The sequence below is a fragment of the Eulemur rufifrons genome, chromosome 3 (assembly GCF_041146395.1).
Source record: "Eulemur rufifrons isolate Redbay chromosome 3, OSU_ERuf_1, whole genome shotgun sequence".
Classification (NCBI taxonomy): domain Eukaryota; kingdom Metazoa; phylum Chordata; class Mammalia; order Primates; family Lemuridae; genus Eulemur; species Eulemur rufifrons.
The window spans coordinates 32,321,098-32,347,917 of NC_090985.1; positions in this window are offsets into that span (position 1 = coordinate 32,321,098).

Genomic DNA, 26,820 nt, shown 5'->3' on the forward strand with positions numbered 1-26,820 from the left:
AAGACATAAAAGCTTTTATGTTATAGAGTTTATATAAAAAGAACAATAACAACAAAATGGAAAATATTCAATGTGTGGAACAGCGCAGACAAAACATGTGATTAGACTGCCAAGAGTCTGAGATAACAGACAACCTGAAAATGGGTAGAAGATAAGCACATTAAAATAATTAAAGTCATAAAAATTAAAAATTGAAGCAAAAACCCTAGAAACACTAAAAACACACTGTGAACAAAGAACTGCCAAATTTGAAAAAGAATCTATTCCCTGTCCTACAATAAAAATATTTCTATTAGGCGGGAAGCCCTCAGGGAATGAGTGGACTGGACGGCAGACTCGGGTAGTCATCCAGACTGTAGCCCGCGGTGATGAGACGGGAAGTTTGAAAAAGAGATTACAAGGTGGGTAGTAAGAGATTTAAAAGATTCTACTGACCTCTAGGAGTTCCAGAAGGAAACAACAGAGAGAATGCGGGGAATGACATAGTCAAAGGGGGAATGTTTGAACATTTTCTGGAATTTGAATTCTCAGGTTCAAGAAGAGCAATGACAAACACAGGGCCAAAAAATAATAAATTCACTGCTAGATATATCATATTGAAACAAAAGACCAAAGGGAAGGGAAAGAGGACTTTTAAAACAACCAGAGATAAAATACAAATTTACTGCAATTACACTGACAGCAGTTTCAGTGATTTCTCTCTTTTTTTGTTTTATTTTTTTCTTTTCACTTCTAATAGAGCTCTTTTTAAGTGATTTCTTAATAGAAACTGCTGCAGCCAGATGTTACATAATAATATCTCCAACCTGTCAGGGGAGAATGTCAACCTAGAATTTTATACTGAGCTAAATTATCACTCAAGAATAAAGATGAAATAGAAAGACATTTTCACACAACTCCCTCCAAAAAAAGAAAACCCCACTCACATATCTTAGCTGAACAAAAGACTAATACCTGGAATATAGAAAGAAGGAAACTGAACTCCTAAAGATATGAGCTGAAAGAAGGAAGGGAAAGTAAAGAAATCGATCAACATGTGAGAAAACCTAAATGAGAACTGCTCATATAAAATAATCCTTGTAATAATGATAATGACCAATTTGAGAGTTTAGATACAAAATAAAATTAAAATGTGAAATAACATGCATAGGAAGGCCCAGGAGTAATTGGAATTACAGTGTTTTAAGATCCTTGTACGGGTCAAGAGGAGGATGGTAGAGAGATGGATTAGAGTTAGATTTTGTTAATTCAAATATGCTTGTAAAAGTTTAAGAGTATATGCTAAAAAAACAGAAGTAAACTATCTATAGATTACAGAAATCTTCTTAATGGGGAAAGGCAGGAAAGAAGATTAGAAACAGAATCTCAGAGCCATTTATGGATTATTTATTTGTAGATAGCCACACCCACGGCCTCTTCCCTGGCCCCGCGCCCAGCCCCATATCCACAGTGTGGAAGATCTGCAAGGTGAAAATTGTAAAACTTTATGAAGGGCATCAACCAGTGTCAGAATCAATCAAGATTCTGAGAACTCTCAGAGGAAGAGAAATACAGACCAGCAGAAGGCACCCAAAGTATGGAAAGGATTAAGGCTGTTCTCACTGCTCTGCTCCCCCGGCACAGAAAGGTTAGACAGCTGCCCCATCTCATGTGTGGAAAGAGGGGACCCTGCCAAGGCCGACTGCCTGAACGATTGACATGGGGACCTAAAATTTATACAGATAGAAGAGATGTCAGACCCTGGGAAGCTAGTTCACTTTCCTGTTGGAGATGCGAATCCCTACTGGAAAACCTTAAGGAGGGCAGCCCTCATGTGGGCAGTGTCCATTGAGATGGATGTCAGCAAGGATCCAGATGCCCAGAAATTCAGAGGGTTCAATAGGGAAAATGCTGGTGCTTCTGCATGGGCCCTCATCCACACCTTTCTCATGACTCTGAGGTCTCAGTGATTGATCTATGGTGGGGATTCCTGAATGCTACTCCCCTGGGGTTACAGAAGAGGGTAGAACACTGAGAGTTTCTGTTAATGTCCAGGGAAGGGAGTCTGGAACCCAAGTCAAGGGGAGTGTACTGCTGGCCAGGCATTCTAACAAATACTTTAACAAATACTCCATCAGCATTAGCCCATTGAATTTGTACCCAAACTCTTGGGTACACATGATCACTACAGGTAAAGAAAGTGAGAATCAGAGAGTTTATGAAATTTTCTGAAATCACATAGCAGCTAAGGGGCCAATGCAGGATTTAAACCCAGGTCATTTGGATTCAAAACTCTTGCCCTTTCTTCTAGAATACACCATATCTCTAAATTTCCCAAACATTTTTTACTTCTCTGCGTTCTTATTCTCTTTGGCTTGTTTTTAGAGAGCAACAATACCCACCCACCCACACACACACTCACATTTGTACCTGCACTTTCACAAACTCATGGGCACCCAGCTAATGTAGTCATGAACATCCACAAAGACAGTTTCTGTTTTACTGGTCTTAAATGTTTTGCCTTAACATTCTGCTCCTGCAGCACAGACAAGGTGCTTAGAATTAGCAAGGATAACTGGAAATAAACTGGGTCTTTTCCATTGCATCTTCCCTTTGAAACTGGATGAAAGGGCACCAGGAGGCAACTTAGGAGCTGGAACTTTGTCTGTGGCCCTGTGGGGTTTTTAAGCACAGCTTTTTGGTACAGAAAAGATCCAGTTAAGGAGAGAGAAGGGGGAAGTTTTGAAGCCCAGCCTGCTGTTGGTGATCCCCTTAAAGGCAACTAAACGGTAAGTCATGGAAATGTAGTATCTAGGCTGAAAGGGACTTTAGCTGTCAGTATGAAACAGGACCTCAGAGCACAAGCTTTGGGGTCAGAGGGGCCTGAATTTGTATTACAGACCAATCTGCTACCAGCCATGCGATTTGGGCAGGGTCTTCATACCCTTAATTGTGTGTCTCAGCCGACAGCCTCTGCTGTCTCTCCTCCTTGGGCAGGAGCTTGCCACCACATAGAGCCTCCTTTAAGTACATCTAATGATTTAGGTCTTTTAAAAAGCACTTCCTCATCCTGGACTGATAACTTTTTTCTATGCGGTTAAGAGCATGCCCCCAGCGTCATTCAACCTGTGCTTACGCCCCAGCTCCACTGCTTCCTTACCCCATGCCTTCCCTTGGCAAATTCATCCTTCCAGATCTCAGCATCCTGCTCTGTACGAGACAGACAATAGAACCTGATGGGGTTGTGCAGATTCCAGGAAGTGACATGTGTGAAGTGCTGGGGACACTGCTCTGTGACTAGCCACTGCTCAGCACTGCCAGCTGGATACTTTACCAAGACCCTTTTCCCAGCCTGTGACTGGCCTCCATGTTCTGGTCTTGCTCTCTCTAGACTGTCTGCCACACTGCTGTGACTGTCATCTTTCTAACAGGTTCCAAATCCCATCACCTCTCCGGCTAACTTTTAAAATTTAGCTCCCTGAACTCTGAACTCAATCTGGCATTTGAGGCTCTCCCTGGCCTGACTCTTACATGTCCCTCTTCCTTGCACTAAAAGACTCTCTGTCACAGACAGACACACCCTTTGGAGTCTCCACTCTGCTGCCTTGGCAATTCTTTCCTCCTTTTCCAGCTGACAACCCCCACTCAGCCTTTAAGGTCAGATCAAAAGCTAACCCTTGAGAAATCTCTTCCCTACCCCATCAGGTGCTGGTCTGGACTCTCACGGCACTTTTTACTTTCCTCCAACACAATGCCTGCTATGTATTAAATTTCTCTGTTCCCTCACTGGACTGCAGGGGAGGAATGAAATCTTATTCACACAAAGGGACTGGAATATAGCAGGTGCTCAAATCTGAATAATTTCTTTCCCTTCAAATCACACAGCCTTTGTGCCAATGACAGCTTCTCATTCCGATAATTCAACTGCTGCTAATTGCATTTAACAATTTTTTTCTATAGAAATGTGGGCAGTGTACCCGTGATTCTCTCATTATCTCTTGCACTCTTTGCTAATAGAGCATTCTGAAGAACCTGTCCTGACTTCTACACTCAGCCTTCAAAAGGCTTTTCTGAAGGTTTTCCCTAGTACTTTAACTCCAACAGAGATGCTATGTTAGAAGTCTGGGGTTGAGGGAACTGGAGAGTCTCTGAACTATATAACATCAGTGGCTCCCAGCATTGCAGATTCAGAATCAGCATTGGTGTTGTTTCCCCATGAATAATTAGATGCTGGGGAATTGATATTTATTAAATAACCCCAAATCAAGCTGAAGGATAAATTATAATATTTTGTTACTCATTCTCACTGAGGATTGTCCAGCGTCAGCACATCTTGGTGCTAGGGTCCCCGTGGAAGACGAGCACAGTCCCCGTATCAGCCATAACTCACAATAATATGGTTCTCAACCTTAGCTCACTCTCCTCCCTCCCACTCCCAGGGAGGGAGCCGGTGCAGGGGAAGTGGGCAGTAGAAGATGTTCCTGGGATTTTCCTCCACATACATTCACCTGCCATTGGCCAAGGGGAAAGAGAACTGCAAGTAGAGTCGGTGAAAAAAGCGTTCATTTTAGCAATGTTCAAGGTTTATAGCATTTACTCCCAAAGCACTTACACATATATTATCTCACCTAAGACTCTTCAAAACCCTCAGGGGACAGTTTTATTTGTGTCCCTTTTTAAATGAGAAAACTGAGAGCTCAATGATTTGCCCTGGTCACATCACAGAGCTCTAACTCATACAAGCAAATTTCCAAAGCAACTTTAATAGCGATGATAAGAAACTGTAATTATATTTTTCAATTTATTTGTCTACTTGTTTTATGTCTCTCATGCTCATTAAACTATCAGGGCCTAGAAGGTGAGACCTGGCTCCTTCTACTCACCACTCTATCCCCAAAGTCTAGAATAAGAGTTGGCACATGGAGGTTTCATCAGTACAGATAACACAGATGTTTGAAAGGGTGATAATGAATAAATAAGTGAGTATAAAACCTAAGACATATGCTCCTCAGGAAATAGAAATAAAAGATTTGATGACAGAGTGTTGAAGACAGCAAAGCCGAGTGGAAAGAGAAGACTCTCCTGGCTCCCTTTTTCTCATACCCATTCCCAGGAACTTAGCACCTTTTATAGATAAATGATACCTGGAAATGAACCAGTCTTGGTCTTTGGCATAAAAACTCAAAATATGAATGTGATAAGTGAAAATGAGTTGAAAAGGATATATATGCTAATAATTAATTGTCCAAAGAAACTCTGGAAGGGTTTATACAACTACTTGATTATAGACTCAAGGTAGTTTTAGATAAAAGAGTTATTGGCCTAGACAAAGAATTTTTGAAGAAGACCCCCAAAGCAATCACAGCAGCAACAAAAATAAATAAATGGGACCTGATCAAATTAAAAAGCTTTTGCACAGCCAAGGAAATTATAATTAGAGCGAACAGACAGCCTACAGAATGGGAGAAAATATTTGCTCTCTACACATCCAATAAAGGGCTGATAACAAGAATCTATCTAGAACTTAAAAAAATTAACAAGAAAAAAAAATCAAACAACCCCATCAATAAATGGGCAAAGGACATGAACAGAAACTTTTCAAAAGAAGACAGAATAATGGCCAGCAAACATATAAAAAAAATGCTCAACATCTCTAATCATTAGAGAAATGTAAATCAAAATCACAATGAGAGATCACCTAACTCCAGTGAGGGAGGATCACTTGAGGCCAGGAGTTCGAGGCTGCGTTGTGCTATGATCGTACTACTGCACTTCTGTCTGGACAACAGAGCAAGACCTTGTTTCTAAAAAAATTTTTACAAAAGAACCAAGTTTCATCTTTGTTGATTTTCTCTATTGTTTTTCCATTTGTTGTTTTGTTGATTTCTGGTCTTTATTATTATTTTGATTATTCCCTTTACTTACTTTAAGTTTAATTTGCTATTCTTTTTCTAGCCTTTAAAAGTGGATTTGAATCCATCCCTGACAATGTTATAAGTGGAACTTAATTATTCTGCCTCTATTTCCTCATTGCTAGAATGAGAAGTATGTTGTTACCTGTTTCATATGGTTTCTGTGAGAGATAAATAAGATGCTACATGAAGAGTATTTTCACCCAAATCTGGTATATAGTAAGTACTTAATAAATGTTATCAGTTATTAGCCATTTAAAAATAAGAAGAATATATACTTAATGACTGCCTTAGTAATAGGCTCACAATAATCTCACGAGATAGGTATTATTGTTGTTGCCATTTTGTATATGAGAGAGCAGCAGCTTAGAAAGATTCCTTGTTCGTGGAAATGAAATAAATGGCAGAAATAGCACTAAAATCCAGATTATTCTCTGAAGTTTATGCTCTTAACCACTATGTATATTTCTCTTTAACAAAATAAGTAGCTGTCACTTAATAGGTACCTACCTTATACTAGCCCCTGTGATAAATATTTCAGTTTCTCTCTGAATATTGCTGTAACTTTGATGGCGTTTTAAAGATAAGGACATTGAAGTGCAGAGAGGATAACTAACTCAACTGATGTCTCATGGTGAGAAAGTGGAGAAGTAGCCATTCAAGCAACCCATGTTATTTGGTAAGATTTTTCTGCTCTTACTGTAAAACTAGACTACTTCTTTATTTTTATTGTGCAAGTGAAAACGCAAGGACTGAGCTATTATTCACCATGAACCGGTTACTACCCCTATGGCATAGATGTTCAGCCAATTTTGACACAGCCTTTCTTTTCCTCAGTTTTATAAAACAAATATAGGAAGCCTCATGAGTCCTCCAGTATGTGACTTGTCTTCCCCCTTTTCTCAAATATGTGCTTAACTTAAATCTCATAAACTGCTAGAGCATTTCATATGTTCCATTTACCAAGATAACTGCCATGTCTACACTATTCCAAAAGTTAGAGAAATGCATATGAACTGAGTTTTAGAATAAAGCAACACAACATATGACTTAGTTCTGTCTTCTTTATGTTTATGAAATTATGGGACTTCAAGCATTGTTTATGCACATTTCTGGAAGTGACCTTCCAGATCATTTTAGATTAGATCACATTATACACACCCCCATCTCTATGCTGCTTCCCTCTCCCTTTCTCACCCATGGTTTAAATTTCATATTCCTGGTAGCTATGATCCTGGTCTTCCATTTTACAATCACTAGAGCATTAAACTCTAATAGCCCACTCAGAGAGGTTGTTTGTTTTGTTGGTGGTTTGTTGGTTTCCATAGGAAATTTCTCCATAGGAAGTTACTGCAATGCCTGGCAGTAGTGTGGGATGCTGGTGGTAGTGGTGGTGGCGGCTGTCAGTTATTCAACACTCAATATGTGCTAGAGACTCTTCCTAAGCATTTTACATATGTTAATGGATTATGTCAGCTGAAAGAATAAGTACACCCTCATTACCACCTGACATAAAAAGAATCACCTGCTTTCTTCCTCTTTGGGGGAATTCACATAATTTCTTAGTTCTTCATTTGCTCTACCTGCCAATCCAGGGCAAAAACGGTGGCCTTTCCCTCTCTGGGGGCTGAGTTCTTGAGATCAGATGAACTCTTTACCAAGGAAATACTCAGAGCAGAGTGTCTCAGAAGGCTACACATAGAGAACAGCATTTATTAGCTATTTTGTATCTCCAGGGCACAGAAGTGACTCCAGCCAGACGCCTGTCTGCTGTGCCCTTTCCAGCTGCCACTTTGTATGTTAATTGCACACCCTTAACATTTATTATCAAATCTGCTGGTTTAAATTTCTCAGATGAAGGCTGGAAGGCCGTCCTCACTCAGGGGACCCATCTTCCCGTCACTTTATGGAAATGAAACTTGGAGTTTGTTTACTGCTGGTCTGTGAAATCCCAGGTGGGGAAATGCTTAATTGTAGAGAAAGGAGGCTGAGTCTGAGTCAAATGTGTCCCATTAAACTGGCTGCCTTGATTGCCTGAATGCTGTTTCTTCTCTGCCCACAGCAACACGCTGATAGAATGGCATGTTTTTGTTCTATGTGCTCTATATCATCCCAAATAGCATACATGACAAATAGATTATAAACATGCAGCAACACCTTATCAGAATTGTTCCTTTAAGTCAACCTCAATTATTCAAAGTGGAAGTGGTAAACAGAAGCCAAAATATATAGCATGAAATGCATGCACTACACTCACTTTTTTTTATATGGGTAAATGAATTCTTCCAGGCCTCATTTAGATCGTATTTACTCTTGCTTTAAGACAGTAATGACATGTTCAGCATTGATTAAGGCAGATAGACTGTGAGTCGTAACAACTGATAGCTGATATAATATTTAAGAAGACAGGTTATAAAAGAAAGTCACAAAATTCACAGCCAGCAGAGGACCATTTAGTTTAGGAACAGATAGCCCTATTCATCTGCATAAACTATCTGCAACAGCCACTTTCACATTTTCATTGCATTAAATTCTGAACGCACCACTGTAGTCTGGCATTGTAAGTGACATCACAGTAAAAACCTGGCACCATAATGTGGAGAGAAGCACGTGTTCCATAATCATAGAGAAGAAAGAAGCAAAACAATAGTTGTTGCTGAGGGTGCTGTTTGTTACTGTATATTTATGTGATCTCTGTATTTAGGTAGTTAATCATGCAATTATGTTTAAAAAAATCTGGTCACCTCTTGAGGAAGGACTCCTCAAAAGAGAATAGAGTTTATCTCTCATCTCCCATTTTCTCTGAAAAAATTAAAAACTGACCCCTGGCCATTCCAACCATGAGTATTTTGGAGTAATATTAGTGAGCAGGGGAGTGCTGGCCAACTCTTGCATCTGGAACAAAGACAGGGACGTATTATTAATATATTGAATAATTAAAGAGCATTTACTTAGTGCCAGGAACTTTGATAATTACCTTATGTAGTTTTTCTGTTTTTATTTTTTATCCTTCCTTAAATTGTTAATAGTAGATTCTATAATACATACATTTTGCAGTTAAGGAAACTGCGATGGTATTTCAACTTGTGACCATGTGCTGCTTCTTACACAGTCTACCCTATGATATAAATGTATGTTTAAAAAATTCATTAGACCAGAAAGAGCAGGTGACTAATTCTGCCAGGGCTATTTGGGAAGGATACATATATTAAAGGATGTTTTGTCTGTGGCTTCAAAAATTATGTATAACTGTTATCATCTTGTTTCTTCTTGTCAAACCTAGGATATGTTGGGCTTGAGACTTCGTCTGCATTTCATGTAGTATGTGTATAATAGTGGACTCAAGTACCATTGAAAGGAGATAATTCTTTCTTTAATAAATGTGAAAATAAGACCTCTTATCAGCTCGATGTTAATGAGATGCAAATTCATGCCCAGAGGAATCTGAAATGTCTTTTTTTTATTAGCTCTCTCAGCTAGCTCTTGCTTTTTTTCTTCTTGTTATTGCATTCCATAGTGTAAAATCTAAAATAGATATGGAAGTCTTTCTATGCTGCTATGCTTCTAACACACAGTTCCTGACATCATCTGCCTTCGTCTCCAAGAATCTGGTGAAGATGATGATATTTCGTTACATCTTTTAAACATCTAATCTGGTTTAGTTTATCTATGTATCATCTCTCTTGTTTGAAATCATCTCGAAATTTCAAACTATTTAAGGAAGTTTAGCTTTGACAAAGGAAAAGAGATGAGTGGTTGCTGGCCGAGAACTGGAGGTCAGTGGTATTTTTTCCTGTTTGTAAAGTCAAGAGATATTACAATAGGCTTATAAATACCAGGGATTAATCCAGGAGAAAGAGGAAATCTTGAAAGTGCAGAAGAGAGGGGGATAGAGTGCAAGAACAGAGACCTTTGGGTGGGAGCAGATGGGGTCCAGTGTAAGGTGGAAAGGTTAGCTGTAAATGGAGACAGGGTCAGATTATTCACGGTAACAAAAGAGAAGGGAAAGTTTGTGGGTAAATATGTCTCATGGTTGGATGATTTGGTGCAAGCAAATTGAAACAGTATTCTTCTAATTGCTCCTCTTTCTGCGTTTGACTGATGGTGAATGCCATGAGAGGCTGGGACTTTAGAGGGTTCGACTAATAAACATCCCCCCAAACCTGGTCCTAGTGCTGAGAGAGACAAAAAGGGATGTAGACATGGTGGGCTCCATCCTGATGCCTCTGAGGGAAAGCTCCACTTCGTATTAGTCTCCCTTTTGGAACAGGTCTCCTAGCAGCATGGGGTGAGGAGACAGTGCTGTTGAGCCTGAGGGTTGGCTCTGGACTCTCCTACAGCCTGCTTGCTGTTGGTGGTGTCAGAGTGGGAGAGGCTGCGTAATCATGAGCAGCTGACTGTAGTTATAAAGGCTCCTGCTTCAACTGGCTGAGCCAGGGAAGAGGGCTGTAGCCTGACAATGGCACCAGGGACTTTGCTCTTCTTGCATGTTGCATTGAATCTTTGTCTGCAGTGAGGGACCTGGTCAATGGCAGCACATGCCCTCACATGTCAGGTTTTAGTCTGAAATGTCGGTTCTTAGTGTGCTCATGGCTGAAGAATGACCAGACACACCAAAGTAAGGCAAGCACGACACTGAGGTTTATTGAGGCGAGAAAGATAGGATTACAGGGCAAGAGCATATAGGTTTACAGAGCATGACACATAAGCCACAGATGCCACTGTCACAGCAGAGGGAGAAAAAAAGGAAGGGAGCAGAAAGGGCCTGGTTATGGTCTGCGTCTTATTTTGTAGCGCCCAGATTGGGACCTCCCTCGTGGTTCAGGGGTCACCATTGAACCACTTTGATTATTCAGTTGGGAGTTGCATTACTATGCATGCTAGGTCATTTTCCTGATGCTATGGTACCTATGTGGCTTGGCCCATGGGCTAGAGAGTCCTCTGCATTCTTTTGCAGCTGGTATGTTAAGTTATGATTGGCAGATCCTTCCTACCCCAGGCATGGCAGATGGGAGATTAGGGTGGGGCAGGACCAAAATAGGGGCCTGAGGCCCCCCCTTGTCCTTCTTCCCAGGCGGGGCAATTGTTTCTTCGGTACACTTCTCTGCCTGGAGCAGATTGGAAATCTATCCCAGAGAAGCCCCTTAATTGACCTGAGTCTGGTTATGTGCACATTGTAGTGGGAAAGGGAATTTTTACTTTTGCCTTCTGAAGGTTTAAATCTTGAAGTCTGCTGAAATAAACTGGCAATAGACAGATTAATGGGAGGAAAGCATTCAAATTTATGAATGTGCAAGCACATGGGAGTCACACAAAGCATGAAACTCAAAGAAGGGCCAGATGCCTGAAGCTTAAATGCCCTCTTCACAGGAGAGAGAAGAGTGGGAAATATAGGCAATTTTAGAGGAAGGGTAAACAATTTTTAGGGGAGATGAATGGGCCCAAAGAACAGACAAGGTATGGCCTGGGACAAAGTTCCTCTGGGCTGTGGGGGAGGTGGTGACAAGAGTGGGAAGGTAAGGGGTGGAACTGCGCAGTGAACAAAGGTTGTCTTATTATGCAGATTAAGGCTCTCAGATAGCAGCCCTCAGAAGAATAGATGAAAAGTCTGCCCAGAGGGAGTGTGGTGAGGACCTTCAGTTCCTTCTTCAGTGATTAATCATTCCTAATTAATGAGATTTCATACAGGGGATTGAAGGCAATTATGTTTCTTTTGGAGGAACTTCCTTTACTCAGGTAAGGGAACTTTGGAGAGAGCTCCTCCCTGCACTTGGAGGGAGAAATAAGGAAAGGCCAGAAAGACTTTGATTTTGAGTCCGTTTCTAAGGCCTTCCAATTTCCTTTAATTCAAAATTCAAAGTGCTCAGCGTGCCAAAGCACCGTACTTTGAAGTGTCATTTTTTGAGCCTCGACAATATCCTTGGATAAACCAAAAGGCAGGGTTTTCTGGGTAGTTCAGTGTCCACCCTGTGACCAACTGCTCTAGCAAGGAGAAAGAATCATGTACAAAGTTTGCAAATTCCCTTTCTAATCCTATGGCCAGCAAAGATAGGGGTAGCTCTTCTCCAAAAGATTGGCTGAGTACAGATATGACCACAGGGGAAATTCTACCAATCTATGATCAATATTGTGTCTCAGGCAGATATCCTGATTTTCAGTCTGGCACCCCTGGGTATAGCTCCAAGTTTCCTTTAGGACCTTGTCTATTAATATTTCTTTTCACACGTCTTGAACTTCCTGCGTGAAGGCCTTTGCCCACAGCTCATCCACTTGGAATACCCTTCATTTCCATTCAGTCGCCCAGTCGTCCAACCCTATCAGTTAAAACTGCATTAAGTCCCGTCATGTGGCAAGATACGTGCTGCTACGGGAGCCACAAAATGAATGAGACTGTCTATATTGTGAAGGATTTACAGCTGGGTAGGTAAGACACACATTACCAAGTAACGTGAAGCTACACAGATATTCCAGTGATAGAAACACATCAGAGATACTTGGCCAGGTCTGGGGCTGCCAGGGAGGCTTCCTGGAGGGATGATGCCTGAACTGACTCCTAAAGTTAAATACATGAGGGGAAAAAAGGAATTAGGATCACAATAAATCGAGCAGTGTAGCTACCAGTAAGAAGTGAAAAACTACTGTCATCAGAGGGAGAGGCTACATCCTACACATTGCTCAAGACGTAGGACATAGGGTAGATGTGATCCCCTTTGGTAATATTTCCCTGACATAGAGAGTTAAAAAATAATTTCTCTGAATCGCTTATGCTGGTTTCTTAACATCTTTTAGGGACCCTGGTTACTTTTGTGTGTGTTGAATTGCTTTGAGATGCTTTTTCTCCCCTCTCTGACATGTGAGCTCTTTCAAGAAAGGTTCTGCATCACTTTATCCCAACATCAACCAGCAGAATGGCTCACATAGAGCAAGCACTAATAAATGTGGCTCATTGAACTTATGCAAAAACTTAGAAACGTACCCACTCAGGATATGTACAGATTTATCCTGGATTTGACATAAAAGCTTGCCAAGGGATTCTCACAGGGCAGAATGTATATGCAGTGGTTTCCTCTGAGAGGTCTACTGATCTTGTAAGGAAATGGCAATGCATTTGGGGAGGGGGCGGCAGAGCATTTTCATCTATGCTGCAGGTCATTGTAATAGGAATAATGGTGAGAGAATTTCACAGGGAAACACTCTCCAGCGAGGCTCAGCAAATGTCACCCACAGCTATTTACTACGATATTTATGGCTCCGTCATTAGCTTATAGATAACGTCAGCCCAGAGACCTAGGGACGATGCCATGCAACAGCAGCCGTGATGGGATTGTTCAGGAAGGCAAAGAAACCCACCTTAACATCTGAGGAGGAAACGTTAAAAGTAAACTCTAGCAATTACCAAGAATCGTAACTTTCCCCATAAAAGCAGTCTGAGCAAAACCTAAATGGTGCTTAAAATAGCATTTCTCACCAAAACTCCCTCATAAAAGCACAGAACCCAATTGAGATATTATAGCCATATCTGTCATAGGCCTTCAGACAAATAAACCTCAAATTGATGGGTATGATGTCAAATGGAATTCCTCTAGGCTTTCATAGTCACGTTGAAATTCTGATTCCAGGCACTAAATGAGAGCTGAGAGCTAACTGGTTTATTAGCGGTGTTTTTGTAAGCAGAGCTGAGGAATATAAAGAAACTTGGGGAGAGAAAAAAACTAATCTTGGTCATGTGTAATATCATTAAAAAACTCTGAATGCTTTATTATGGTCTCTTGGCAAAATAAGCTAAGCTTACATTTTCCCAAATCATTTTTGCTTCTCTATTTTACCATTAGGAAAATAACTTTCTGAAATGAGCTGTAGCTGTGATTCTAGTCAACCCCCCGCCTCTCTGATCACTGACTCTCTTCTAATCCTCTTAGATTTCTCTTTCTAGTCCACTCTTTGAACATCGGAGTTCCCCATGTCTCAAGGTCACTCATAAGAGAAACTGTATCTCTTTCATCTTTGAATCTCCAGGGCCCAGCATAGATCCTACCCAGGGTGGAAGTCAGGAAATATGGAATTCATGTGACCAGATGGATGGAGGATACAATTCTTGCTTCAGGGTGTGCAAAGCATGAGTTGCTGTAGACATGAGGGGGTATGGTTTGGCCTTCCAGGGTGTGGGCTCTAGAGGCCAGTCACTGCCTCTCTGGCACTGCCAAGCTGCATGACCAGTGGAGGCTATTTAACCTCTCTGCATCACAGTGTTCTCATCTGCAACACAGGGATCGTCATACCTCCCTCTTAGGTTGGCTGTGAGGATGAACCAAGCAAGAGAGGGCCAAGACCATGCTAGCCGTGGTGCCTGGTACCCAGGAAGCACAAAACAAATAATCGCCTCCGTAGATAGGTCTACTCAACCCTTCCCACTTTACTCATGTTCAAATGGGTACCTTAAAGAATACTGAAGTGATATGAATCTTCTTGGCCCAAAAAGAGCGTGGGTGGGGGAAGCCCACACTATTGGGTTCTGGAGAACACTGCCACCACAGCTGGTCCCCATGGGCTGCAGCAGGGAGGAGAGTGCCCAGAGCCAGACATGCCCACAGAGAAGGCAGCAACCCAAGTTTGCAAGCCCTCTGGGGATAGCGAACACAGCAGCTGCTACCAGAGGGCAGCAGTGGCCAACCGGTCAGAGGTGGGTAGAATCACCTCCTACTCACCAAATCCTTTAAATTTCCTCTCCCTAAGGACATGGGATGCCTTTATTTCCGCCCCCTATAGCTCTTCCACTGCTGAGGGTTCATCCCCTCACCCTCTCTTTCACCTGCAGCCTGAGTTCTCTCTCTTGTCAACTCTTCCCATCCTCCCACGTAGCCTTCCTTCCTGTCTTTCCCCTGAGTTGAAAACCTCTACTCAAGGTGCTCTGCTCATGTGCAGAGGTGCCCTTTCCATTCATCCCCTGCCTGCAAGGAGGAAGCGCATGGTTCAATTCCGTACAAATGGCCTGTGCTCTCTCCTTGTCAGCCCACTCTCTCACTGGCTGGCTTTGGGAAAGATTTTTAACGTTATTTGCATCTAAGTTTTCTCATTGATAAAACAGGAACAATAACAATACCAAGTCACAGCAAAGCTAGGATTGCATGTATCAACACAAGCAAAGCATTGAGGAACTATTCCCTGCACATAGTCCGTGTTCATTAAAGGTTAATTGTAAAAGAAACCAAGCCAGACACTAAAAAATATGCAGAAAATAGGATCCAAGAATTTAGGGGCCATGGCAACCATCTTCACCAACCGCCCCCAGTTACGCTGTTTCCCGGACCTGTTGTCAATTTCCCATCTTTAAGATAAGTACCTTTTTCAGAGTGAGATCTTAAAATCTAACTCTGAAATTTTTCACCCTGGCCCACTAACTTCCAGGCAGAACCCCTGTCCTCCCTTATCTGCCCCCCACCCCCCTTGGTGCTACTGCTGAAGCCAGCTCCAACCTTTGAGCTCAGCAAAGACTCTGGAGCTTTGATACTCACTGTCAGTGTTCCTCCAAAGGACACCCCCGTTCCCAGAAGCAACATCTTACTCTCCATGGTTGCATCTTCAAAGTTGCTTGCTAAAATTTTTCTCACCTCAGTCTCATAGCTGAGTCTCATAGCTACATTGATCCTCCCTTATGAAATATTTTTCATCTGAGACACCTGGACCATCACCATTTATAAATATTCCCGAAGTGATGTCGGTGACACATTTGCGGCCACTCGTTGCCACTGAGCTACATGATGCCTCTGCCAGCGTGGGGAGACTTGAGTTCACTCTCTTGCAGAGCAGGGAGTAAGAACAAAGAGATTTGGCCTTGACGCTGCTTTACTATGTTTCAATGAAAACTATGAAATATTTGAAAACCTGTTCCCGAGGGGACAGAGGTGGCCAGGGACAAGGTTCACTTGAACCTTTACAAGAAGAACTCAGATTTTGTGACCACATGAGCCCCTATCCTTAACCCAACCTCTGGCGAAATGCTTTTTTCTATAGGTACAAGGAAGAGAAAAAAACAAAATAAAAGGCAAAAAGAAGCAATATGAATTAGAAACTTGGAAAAGGTCTTCTATTTTATCACACACACAGAGCAAAATTGTCAGCTTGTAAAATAGATGTAATGTAAAAATGGCACTGAGCAGGTCACAGAGCCTCTGGCTGGTCCTGCATCCTGTCCTCACACGCCCAGGGGATTTGGTAGTGAAGGACATTTATGTTCTTCCAAGAGGGAGAGCCCAGCCAGAGATATTGTGCCTGACATAGCTGAGTATTTCTCTGTGTAGTCTTCTTAATAATTTTGAAAGCATTTTCATAGGCTTGCTAACAAACCATGCAATAGTTAATATCTGGTGCTGGAATTCTCATTGACAGACTCTGGCTGGGTCAGTGCTGTGGACGCTGTCGGTCCCCTGCACTTACCACGTCCACATTCTCTGGCCTGACTTCTGACTGCCAGCACCCATATTTCCTTGCCTGAAGAATTTCCTCAGCTTCCAGGGCCCACTTTGCTTCCTGTCCAGCAGCCCAGAAATGCCAGGAAATAAACGCCTCTTTTGGCATCTCTCAGGTATTGACTGATGGGAGTTGGTGTATCAATGCCCAAGCTTCTTCGGCACCATTTGGATGGGATAACGCTGATGCTCTTTTACCTGAGATGCCCTACCATGGTAACCACTGTAGAATGATCCCTTTCTCCATTTCTTCCCTCTATGTCTCATTTGCCACCTCTCTACTAGCAGTTTCTGACATCATCTCCAAAATAATCCCCTTGCCCTCAAATCCTGATCTCAGTGTTTTCTTTTGGAGGGAGCTGAACTAAGGCAGGAAAATGTGCAGTCCTCGTGACAACTGATAACAGGAGTGAGATTTGGTTAACACAATGTATTCTTTGGAAATCAAAGCAAGATCAGAATAGAGAGATACCAAGAACTTGGATGGGAAATGGACAGCCCGTGGAAACTGACGACAGTGGCCATTTTCAGAATCACCAGCAAATTAAGACAATGCTGGTAGACAATAATGTCCCAAGCTGGCTGGGGGTGGAAGACCCAAGGACAGTTATCTAGATTAATTAGCAGCATAAAAATGAGGAATAGGGGAATCTCTTGATGAGCTCAGTTTGTAGGCTCCTCTTGACTGTGAAAAAAAAAAAAAATATATATATGTATATACACACACACAAAGAAAGAACAATTTAAACAAAAGGTGTCATCAAATGGTGCATATGATGTAAAAACAATTTAAAAAAATTTTAAAGACAATTCTAACCTATCAGATGAGAATACAAGGGAGTATATAGCTATAACATTCTTTTGGAGCCTCCTTCTCTGTCAGTTTAGATACCCAAATCCCAAAACTCCGAATATTAGTTTCCTTTTGCTGCTGTAACAAGTTACCACAAATTTAGTGACTTGAAACAACACACATCTATTCTACAGTTCTGGGGGTCAGAAGTCAGAAATCAGTTTCACCGGTCTTGACACCACCCTTACAAATTAATAAAGGGGTGCAAAGGGACAGCTGTGGTAGGGGCCTAGCTAAAAATAAGGTACAGGCCCAGCTAAAATAATGGTAATAATTAGCCACTGTCCCCCTGCTTGCTTCTCTATAATCGTTACTCTGGAGCCACGTAGCTGGTGGTCATAAAGATTCTTAACTTTCTCTATAGATAGCATCACCATTTTGAAACCTAGGGGTAGTTTCTGAGATATCTTCCAGGTCCTGCATTCTGGTGGATTGGCTGACCCACCTGGGCCGGCAGCCCCTACCAAGGAACTGATGGTTCTGCCCGAACCCAGCCAGTTAGCAAACCAAATTGCCTAATCCTTTACCCCACCAAACTATCCTTGAAAACCCCATCTTCCAAATTCTTGGGGAGGTAGATTTGAGAAATTCCTCCTATTTCCCCACTTAGTGCTATGCAGAATTAACCTCTTTCTCTGCTGTGATTCCTGCTGCCTCAGCGCATTTTCTTCCTCTTGGGTAGTGGGTAATGAACCTGGTTGGACCGTTAACAGTCTAACCACAGGTTGTCAGGAGGGCTGGTTCCTTCTGGAGGCACTGAGGGAAGAATCTGTTTCTTTGCCTTTTTCTGCTTCTAGTGACCATCTGTATTCCTTGGCTTGTGGCCCCTTCCTCCCTTTTAAGTGCATCACTCCAATATCTGCTTCTATCTTCACGTCTCCTTCTCCTCTGACTCCTCCTTCGTCCCTCCTTCAAGGACTGTTGTGATTCCATTGGGTCCACTTGGATAACCCAGGAGAATCTGTCCACCTCAAGATCCTTAACTTAATCATGTCTTCAAAGTTCCTTTTGCCATATACGGTAAATTTATGGGTTCCAGAGATAAGGATATGGATATCTCTTTGGGGAAGAGGGGCTGAAACACTCCAGGCTCCTATCACACCAAATTTGTTGATTTTCCCAAAGAATTAGCTTTTGATTTCATTGTTTTTTTCTGTTTGTCAATGATTTATTTCATTAATATATTTATTTCATTATTATATTTATATATTTATCTTTTCCTTACTTATATTTCTATTTAATTAGATCTCCTTTTTCTAGAATTGTCTGGTGGCAGCTGGTCAGCAATGCAAATTTATTTGGTTTGCTAGTAGCACAGCAGTAATGTTTAATGTGTAATTAGCATTTTAGAACATAGCACCAGCCCTGCAGACCTGGCAGGGTTTTACCCTGAGCTGGCTGCTGGTCAGCTGGCAGCAATGTGATGTGACTAGAGGCTGTGACGAAGAAAATAATGGAAAAATCACCAGGGATTTAGAGAACCTTGTACACAGCACAAACCAATTGTACTTTTGCTAAAGGCTATTGACAGATTTGAGCTGTAGAAACCTCACTCTCCTTCAGTGAAGAGAATAGCTAAGAATGGGCCTGAGTGGAGATGCATGTCCCAGGTGGCTCCTGCAGTGATATGGGGATGTGATGACACAAGTCTTAACTGAGTCAGGGGTAGTGGGAATGAAGGGAAAGTACAGACCAAGAAGACTGGAGAGGAAGACTTGGTGATATGGATGGTGGCAGATGAAAGAAAGGAAGGGTCACACTGTAGTGGCTGGCTCAGGCAGTGGTCAGGAAAATAACCTTGATTGAGAATATAGGAAGTGTCACATATAATAAAAATATATGGAGATATATATATGTACAGACATATATATATATAAAGTATATACATATATATGGAGAGAGGGAGAGAGAGAGAGAGAGAGAGAGAGAGAGAGAAATTAGAGAAGAGAGAGAGACAGAAAGGCAGAGTTGGATTTTTTTAAGTTTTTTAAATTCCATATATTTAAGGTACACAACTTGATGTTTTGGTACACATATACATTGTGAAGTGATTACTACCACCAAGTAAATTAACATATCCATCATCTCACATGATTCCTTTTCTTTTGTAGTAACAGTACCAAAAATCTATTTTCTTATCAAATTTCCAATATATAATACATTTTTAATTATAGTCATTGTGTTGTGCAATAGATCTCTAAATGTTTTCATCCTATATAACTACAACTTTGTACAGTTTGACCTATATCTCTCCATTTCTTCCCAAACCCCACACTTTGGTAATCACTGTTCTACTCTCTGTTTCTATGTATTTAACTTTTTTTTTTTAAAGATTCCACATATAACTGAGATCATGCAGTATTTTTTCTTCTGTTTTTGGCTTATTTGACTTAGCATAATATCCTCTAGGTTCATCCATGTTGCTGCAAATGGCAAGATCTTCTTTTTCAAGGCTGAATAATATTCCATTGTGTGTTTGTATGTGTGTGTGTGAGTGTGTGTGTGTGTGTGTGTGTGTGTAATTTCTTTATCCATTCATCTGTTGGTAGACACTTCAGTTGTTTCCATACCTTGGCTATTGTGAATAATTCTGCAATGAACTTGAAGCTCCACATATCTTCATGAGGTGGTGATTTTATTTCTTTTGGATATATTCCCAAAAGAGGGATTGTTGGATCATATGGTAGTTTTATTTTTAAATTCTTTAGAAACCTCTATACTGTTTCCCACAATGACTCTACCAATTTACATTCCCGCCAACAGTGCACAAGAGTTCCCTTTTCTCTATAGCCTTGCCAACTATTGTTCTCTTGTGTCTTTTTGATAAAAGCCATCCTAACAGGTATGAGATGATAGCTCATTGTGGTTTTGGTTTATATTTTCCTGATGATAAGTGATGTCGAACATTTTTTCATATACTTTTTGGCCATTTTTTATGTCTTCTTTGGAGAAATATCTGTTCAGGTCATTTTCCCATTTCTTAAATCAGGTTATTTGTTTGTTTTCCATTGAGTTTTGTGGGTTCTTTATATAGTTTGGATATATATTATATATCTTAACTCTTATCTGATATATGGTTCACAAATGTGTTCTCTCACTCAGTGGCTTTTTGCTTTTTTTTTTTTTTCCTGTACTATTGGTGTTATATCCAAAGAGTCATTGCCAAGGCCAGTATCAAGGAGCTTTTCCCCTATGTTTTCCTGTAGAAATGTCATGGTTTCAGAGCTTACATTGAAGGAAAAAAATTCAATAAATATTCAATGACGCTTGTTAAATCATGGTAAGAATCACTTTATTCAGGACTATTGTGATACATATAGGGACCATAGCAATAGGATTTTGCAGTGGAGGACAGAGATTGGGCTCAACTCCAATTACAGCATGGGCTAGTGTGAATTCATTGCCAAGGAGCAGGGTGAAAGTCAGTGGATGGAAAATTACTGAGAAGAAACATCAGAGTCAAGGAGGATTCTGGCTAAACCAACTTAACAGGATTCTTGCTGAAGACAGGCCAGGGCGCTCAGACATTAGATATAGAGGGTAATCAGATGTCAAGAATGAAGGGTTATTACTAAACTGATCTAACAGGATTCTTGCTAAAACTAGATTTTATAAGGAATTGCCTATATGGGCCTCAGAGAAGATTCAGGAGCCTGACTAAAACTCAGTCAAGCAAAGGGTGGTTTGAGGAATCTTAGTTTTATATGCTAGTAGAACTTCTAATTTGAAAGGTCCAAAGGATATTGGATGAATCAATTTTAATACCAGGAGAAGGGTCTTGTTGGAGCTATGGAACATAGATTTGATTGATTCTGTATCAATAAATTATGAAATTCACAGGAAATTGGACATTATTGTTCACAGAGATGTTTTATAAGGATATAATATTCCCTGATACTAGAATCTATTCACAGTCATGGGAAATGCATTAGAAAATTTTATGTGTTTCCCAAAAAATAATTAATTTGGCCAACCAGAAAGAAAGCCTATTGGGTATGGTAAATTCCCTGCTAGAGAATGTCTTTTTATGGTTGATATTTATTATTTCCGATGGAACACATGTGCATGGTTTTGCTGTTGTGTTAAAATCAAAGAGCACTGCATCTCCTGAAGCCCCAAGGCTCAACCTCTTTACTTAACCACTCCCATTCCCATACTCCCCGCAGTCAACCACTTGACACACTTTAGGCTATTTATGCTAGCATTTAAGTTCATTTATATAAATCACTTGTTTACACCACTATATTGTGTTTTATATATTTTGATATATGTCTTATCTTCCACTTGCAGTAGAGTGTTTTATTTTCTTAAATTCTTCTGAAAGGCACGGGTTCTTCTTTTAACCTGAAGCTCTCAAGATAATAATACCATAATTTTAGGTAAGTCAGTATTTTGTGCTTAAATTGTTATGACCATGTAAATAGTGTCTTCTGCTGTGTCAGGTAGTATGCTACAATTATATGTCTTTTCATGTGCAATTTTTTTGTTTTAAGTCTTTAACTTTTTAATGTTTTGTTTTGTATGATTAGTTTTCTATGCATCTATCACCGATTCTTATCCCAAACCCCAGCAGATCTAACAACTCCTTTCACAACTATTTTCTGTTTGAGTATCAACTTCATTTACCTATTTATTTTGTACTCCAAACCTCCCTCTTTGACTCTCTCTAGCTTCCTATTCCCATCTAGATTGGAGAATGTGGCTTAAGTCTGTACGTGCAGATGACCTCATAATAACTTTACCTGCAAATGGAGATGGCTCAGTGATGGTATAATGAGTGAGAGGAAAAAGAAAAAGGCAAAACTAAGGTAGGAGTTCCTATGTAATCAACTAAGACAAAAAAGGAGAGAGTGGGCAGCTTCTCTCCAGTTATTCTCTTATAAGGGCTCAACTTCCATAGTTGCAAATTCTTTATGATCAGCTGCAGTTTTTCCTTCATCTTCCTTATTTTTCTTTCTGCCTAAATTCTACCTACCATTTTCCTATAGACTTCACATCAAGTGTAGTCTATAGTAGCCTGCCGTTCTTGCACTTCTGCAATTTATTTATTCTTCAATTCATTAAGTTTACACTGCTTACTTCCAGAGAAGACTCTAGGTGGCTTGAAATGAAATATACCTTTTTATTTGCTGCAGCATCTGCTTCCTGTGCTTCCTGCTGCTAGGTCACTCCATCAGTCCCCTTCTCTCCCCCATTCTGCCCTGGGAAGTGCTCACTCACTCTGAGCTGTGCCAGTCTGCAGAGACCCCCCTGCTCCTGGCAAATCTATCTCTTTGGTCTGTTTCCATTATTGACTGAGTGACTCCCGGGCTTTGAGAGGTCTACTGACACCCTGCAGGAAGCCCCATCATTTGGGAAAGCAAGGAGATGGAACGACTGTCACCTAGAACATGAGCTTTCCCAGAAGTGAACTGCAAATCCCATCTCTTGTCAGTTCTAGCTGTGAGGGCAGTATCACTGCAGAACCTGACTGTGTAGGTGGATTCCTGGGTCCCAGCTAAGTCTCCGCAAAGGTTGTCAGCCCCAGCCGAGGCTTCGGAATGAGACTAACCCCCACGCTTATGCTCTCGAGGGGGTTGTATATTTTCAAAGTTCTCTCTGCCCTGCTGAGAAATAGGTGCCAGAGGAGACAGAAAAGGTTCCTTCTCTTTCTCTTTTTAATATAAAAATGTTATCATTAATCCTTTAAGTGAAGCAGAGCAAGGACCTGACATGTTTGCCTTAAATCACCTTCCCTGCAATGTGCTGATCGTGGTTTCCAGAACAAGCACAGGATTAAAGCAATAAAATGCAAAATCCCCAGCTCTAATTAGCAGAAAGCACACTGAAAAGCTGGATTTTGTGGTCATGGTCAAAGCTAGAGATTTAATCAGACTCTACATGTGGAGTTGAATCTCAAACAAACTATTTCTCACATTTTAAAATTCCAAACTCATTTGTAAGAGTTTTTTTCACTCAAAAAAGAAGCTCACAAAGCAACTATAAACATTTTTGTCTTTTTCTTGCCAGAAAATGTAACGCTCAACTCATTAATCAACCTCGTGCCAGACATGGCAACTGGCTCTGCCTGCAACCTCCTTCTGCTCTTCCTGTTTTGGGATTTGATTTGCTTTGATATTCCTTGGTTAGGTGTTTCTGGCCTACATATTCTCTCTTCATATCTCCCTGACTCTTGTCTGCTCCCCAGACTCTATTGCACGAAGTCGCTTAGATTTTCTTCCCAAAGGAATAGCAGGTGCCTAGGTCCTAATCAGGATGTCAATTCACAGTCACACTCTGGGTGGGGCCTGGAGTTGCTAGTGCCATTCAAGCCAGGCATCCTGAAACACTGAGTTGTAGCATGGCATGACCCTCAGTCCCTATTGCCACAGCCCAAATGATTTTCTTCTTGATCCTTGTAATTAACAGGGAAACTTTATATCCTTTGCCAGACTGAAAGCCCCTTGAGGCTTGCTTACCACTGTGTCCATAATGCCATTAGCTAAGTACTTATTGAATGAATATGTGAATGCATGCATGGTTTCCACTTGGACTGGAAGACATCCTTCCTAGTTCTTCTTCTTTTTTTTCTCCAGCAAAACACTCTTCTGCCATGTGGTACAGTAGAAAGAATGTTGGGTATGTGGGAGTGAGGAGGGGATGGGAGTGATTAGAGTCAGACAAACCCAAATCCTGATGCAGTTCTAGAAATAGAATGCTCAATGTCAGTCATTGATAGTTTCTTACACTTGTGAAGTTACTAATCAGCATTACACTTAGTAATTCATTCATTCATAATTTATTCATTCTTTAAAAACACTGGTTATTAAGACTTACTATGTATCCATCTCTGTACCAGGTTTGGGGATATAAGTGGTGAACCAAACAGATGAAGTTCCTGCTCTCATGGAACTTATGTTTGCTGGAAGGAGAGGAGGCTGTAGACTGTCAAATAACCCTGTGACATACATATGCAGATCATAACATCTAATTTAGTGATGGGGGTACCATTGCCAGCAAGACAGACACAGTCATTCCAGTGGCCAACAAGATAAAAGTCAATAGACAAAAGCATAAAATGACAGGAACTTGTATTTGGTGCTGAGAAGAAACAGAGGATGGGTTGGAATACAGAGTACTGGGATCATAAGTGAAATAACTCAGAAACAGAAAGTCAAATATCGCATGTTCTCACTTTTCAATGGGAACTAAGTAGTTTGTACACATGGACATACAGAGTGAAATAATAGACATTGGAGACTCAGAAAGGTGGAAGGGGGGGGTGACCAAAAAAAATTACTTACTGGGTACAGTGTACACTATTCAAGTGTTGGTTACACTAAAAGCCAAGACTTCACAACATAGCATTATATACATATAACAAAACTGCACTTTTACCCCCTAAATCTATTTTAAACAAAGAGAGTACTGGGTGTGTAGGGTGTTTACTTAGGGAAGAGTGGGGAGAAGTCTCTCCAAGCAAGGGTGCAATTCGTCTCCATGCTGCCCCTCTCCTCCTGTTCATATCCCATCATGTAGCTTAGCATGGCCCATAGGAAGCTTGCAGGAAGTATGCTGTGCCCTGCTGGAGCCATTCCTAACCAGGACATGTCAGGTTAGTGCTCTGAGCTGCACCTGTGGAATGGGATTCATGGCAGGGTCCTGAGAGGATTAAGCAACGTCATGCAGGTAAAGTGTTTGTACTGACCTGGCCCGTGGTGCATGCTCATTTTGGGTGGGGTTCCCTGAGACACTGATTCTGAGACAGAGCTATGACACGGGAGCAGGAGGTTTACGGGGTGTACTCTAGGGTGCCTGGGAAGAAGTGAAGGTGCCAGATTGGGCAGGGAGAGAAATGCAACTGTGGTGTAGCCTCAGCAGGAGTCCCGGCTGACCCCTGAGGATGTTGGGGCTGGATGGTCCTCACGAGCAAGAGCAGGGGGCTGGGCCTCTAAAGTCCCTCACTGATCAGTCAGTGGGTGCTCTTGATAGGTAGGAGGTGACCTTTGGTGGAGGGCAGTTCTGGAGGAGGGAGGGACCCAGCTGTGACCGGTCAGCAGCGACACACCCACAGCTAAGGAAACGAGTGCTTGAGTCCTGGACGGGAGATCTGGACAGCTCACAAGGCACTGCCGCAGTGCCCCATGCATGTTATATCTCAGTTCCTCCCTATGGAAAGTGTCCAGTGCAGGCCTGCCCCCAGGAGATGCCCCAGCATGTTCTGTTGCTCTGTGGTGACCCCTGCTGTGAGCACGCATGCACCAAGAGACATAGGGTGAAGCCACATAGACTTGGAATGGGCCTCTGCCTTGGTGGCCTCTTAGTGCCTCTGCTGAAAGAGATTGCTTGTCAAGGAGGAAACTGAGGCACAGCCCAAGGCCACATGATGCAGTTGATGGTGGGCTCTGGAGTTGACATTCAACCTGTTGTCCCTGACTCTGAAGTTCAGTCTCCTTCCTGACACCTTACAGCCCCTTCCCCTGCATGGCGCCTTGCTCCTAATGAACTGAGCATTTCGGATCAGAGATGGGGCATCACAGAACTCTGACCATCTTCTTGGGATTCCCCATAGGCAATGTGTTAAGGGCTCCTTCAAAAACACAGGGTCCTGGAGCTCGGAACACCTGTGCCTTTAAGCAGGTGGGCGTTGAGTGGCATCTTCCCTAGTGACTTTGGGTGAATTTTCAACTCTGTCCTCTCTGTGTTCGATGCCAACTCCATTCCCTGTCAGGGGAGATGAGAGCTGCTGAAAATTCATCAATTTATCATGTTGTGTGCCTAACACTGACTTACGATTGACAATTCACATCTGTCAGAACCCGGAGAAGATGTGGCAGTTCCCCTGCAGGACAGAAGAGTCGGGGGAGCCAGGTGGATCTCGGGTCTCAGAGTTTCTACGTGTGGTCTGTGGCCTCCACCTGAGAAGGTGGAAAACTTGTTTAAGGCTTTGCAAGAACGTTCCACCAAATGTGTTCCACCAAACTGTTGTTTCGTGGATATTAATAATAGTGCCTTTGGTAAAAAGTGTCCTATGGAATGGGGTTGGGGGAGGACTCCTGGATTAAACACAGAAACACAGATGAACTGGAATTATTTGGCCTTATGTATACGGGATTGTACGTAAGCATTTTTCAAACATATTAAATATGCCATTCAGCCCATACTGGAGAACACTTTTTTCCCTGATTTCTTTTTTTCTGTCACATATTATCTTCTTTAGTCTTCACAATACTTCTTCGACTTGGTTGTGTTTATAAGACCCATTTTGCAGATGGGAGAAACTGAAATTTAGGAAAATATTGTAATTTTTCCAGGGTCACAGTATTCCCAGGTGGCAGAGCCTGGACTCCAGGGCTGGTTTGCTGCTGGCAGGATCAGCCCTGAGGTCACCTTTGGGAAACCCTACTCTTGCCATCTTTACATTGGGCTCATATCGGTACTTAATTCTTAGGAGGGTAAAACAAGTCTTAAATGTAAAGATAGCATCAAACACAAAGCTCTGTATAAATGCTAATTATAATTTTGGGGAAATGCATTAGGCCTAACATCCTCATATGAAAATTCAAAACTTTGAACCATATACATATATATTTTCCCTCTGTTTCTTATTTTAGTGAAATGAGAGCTACAC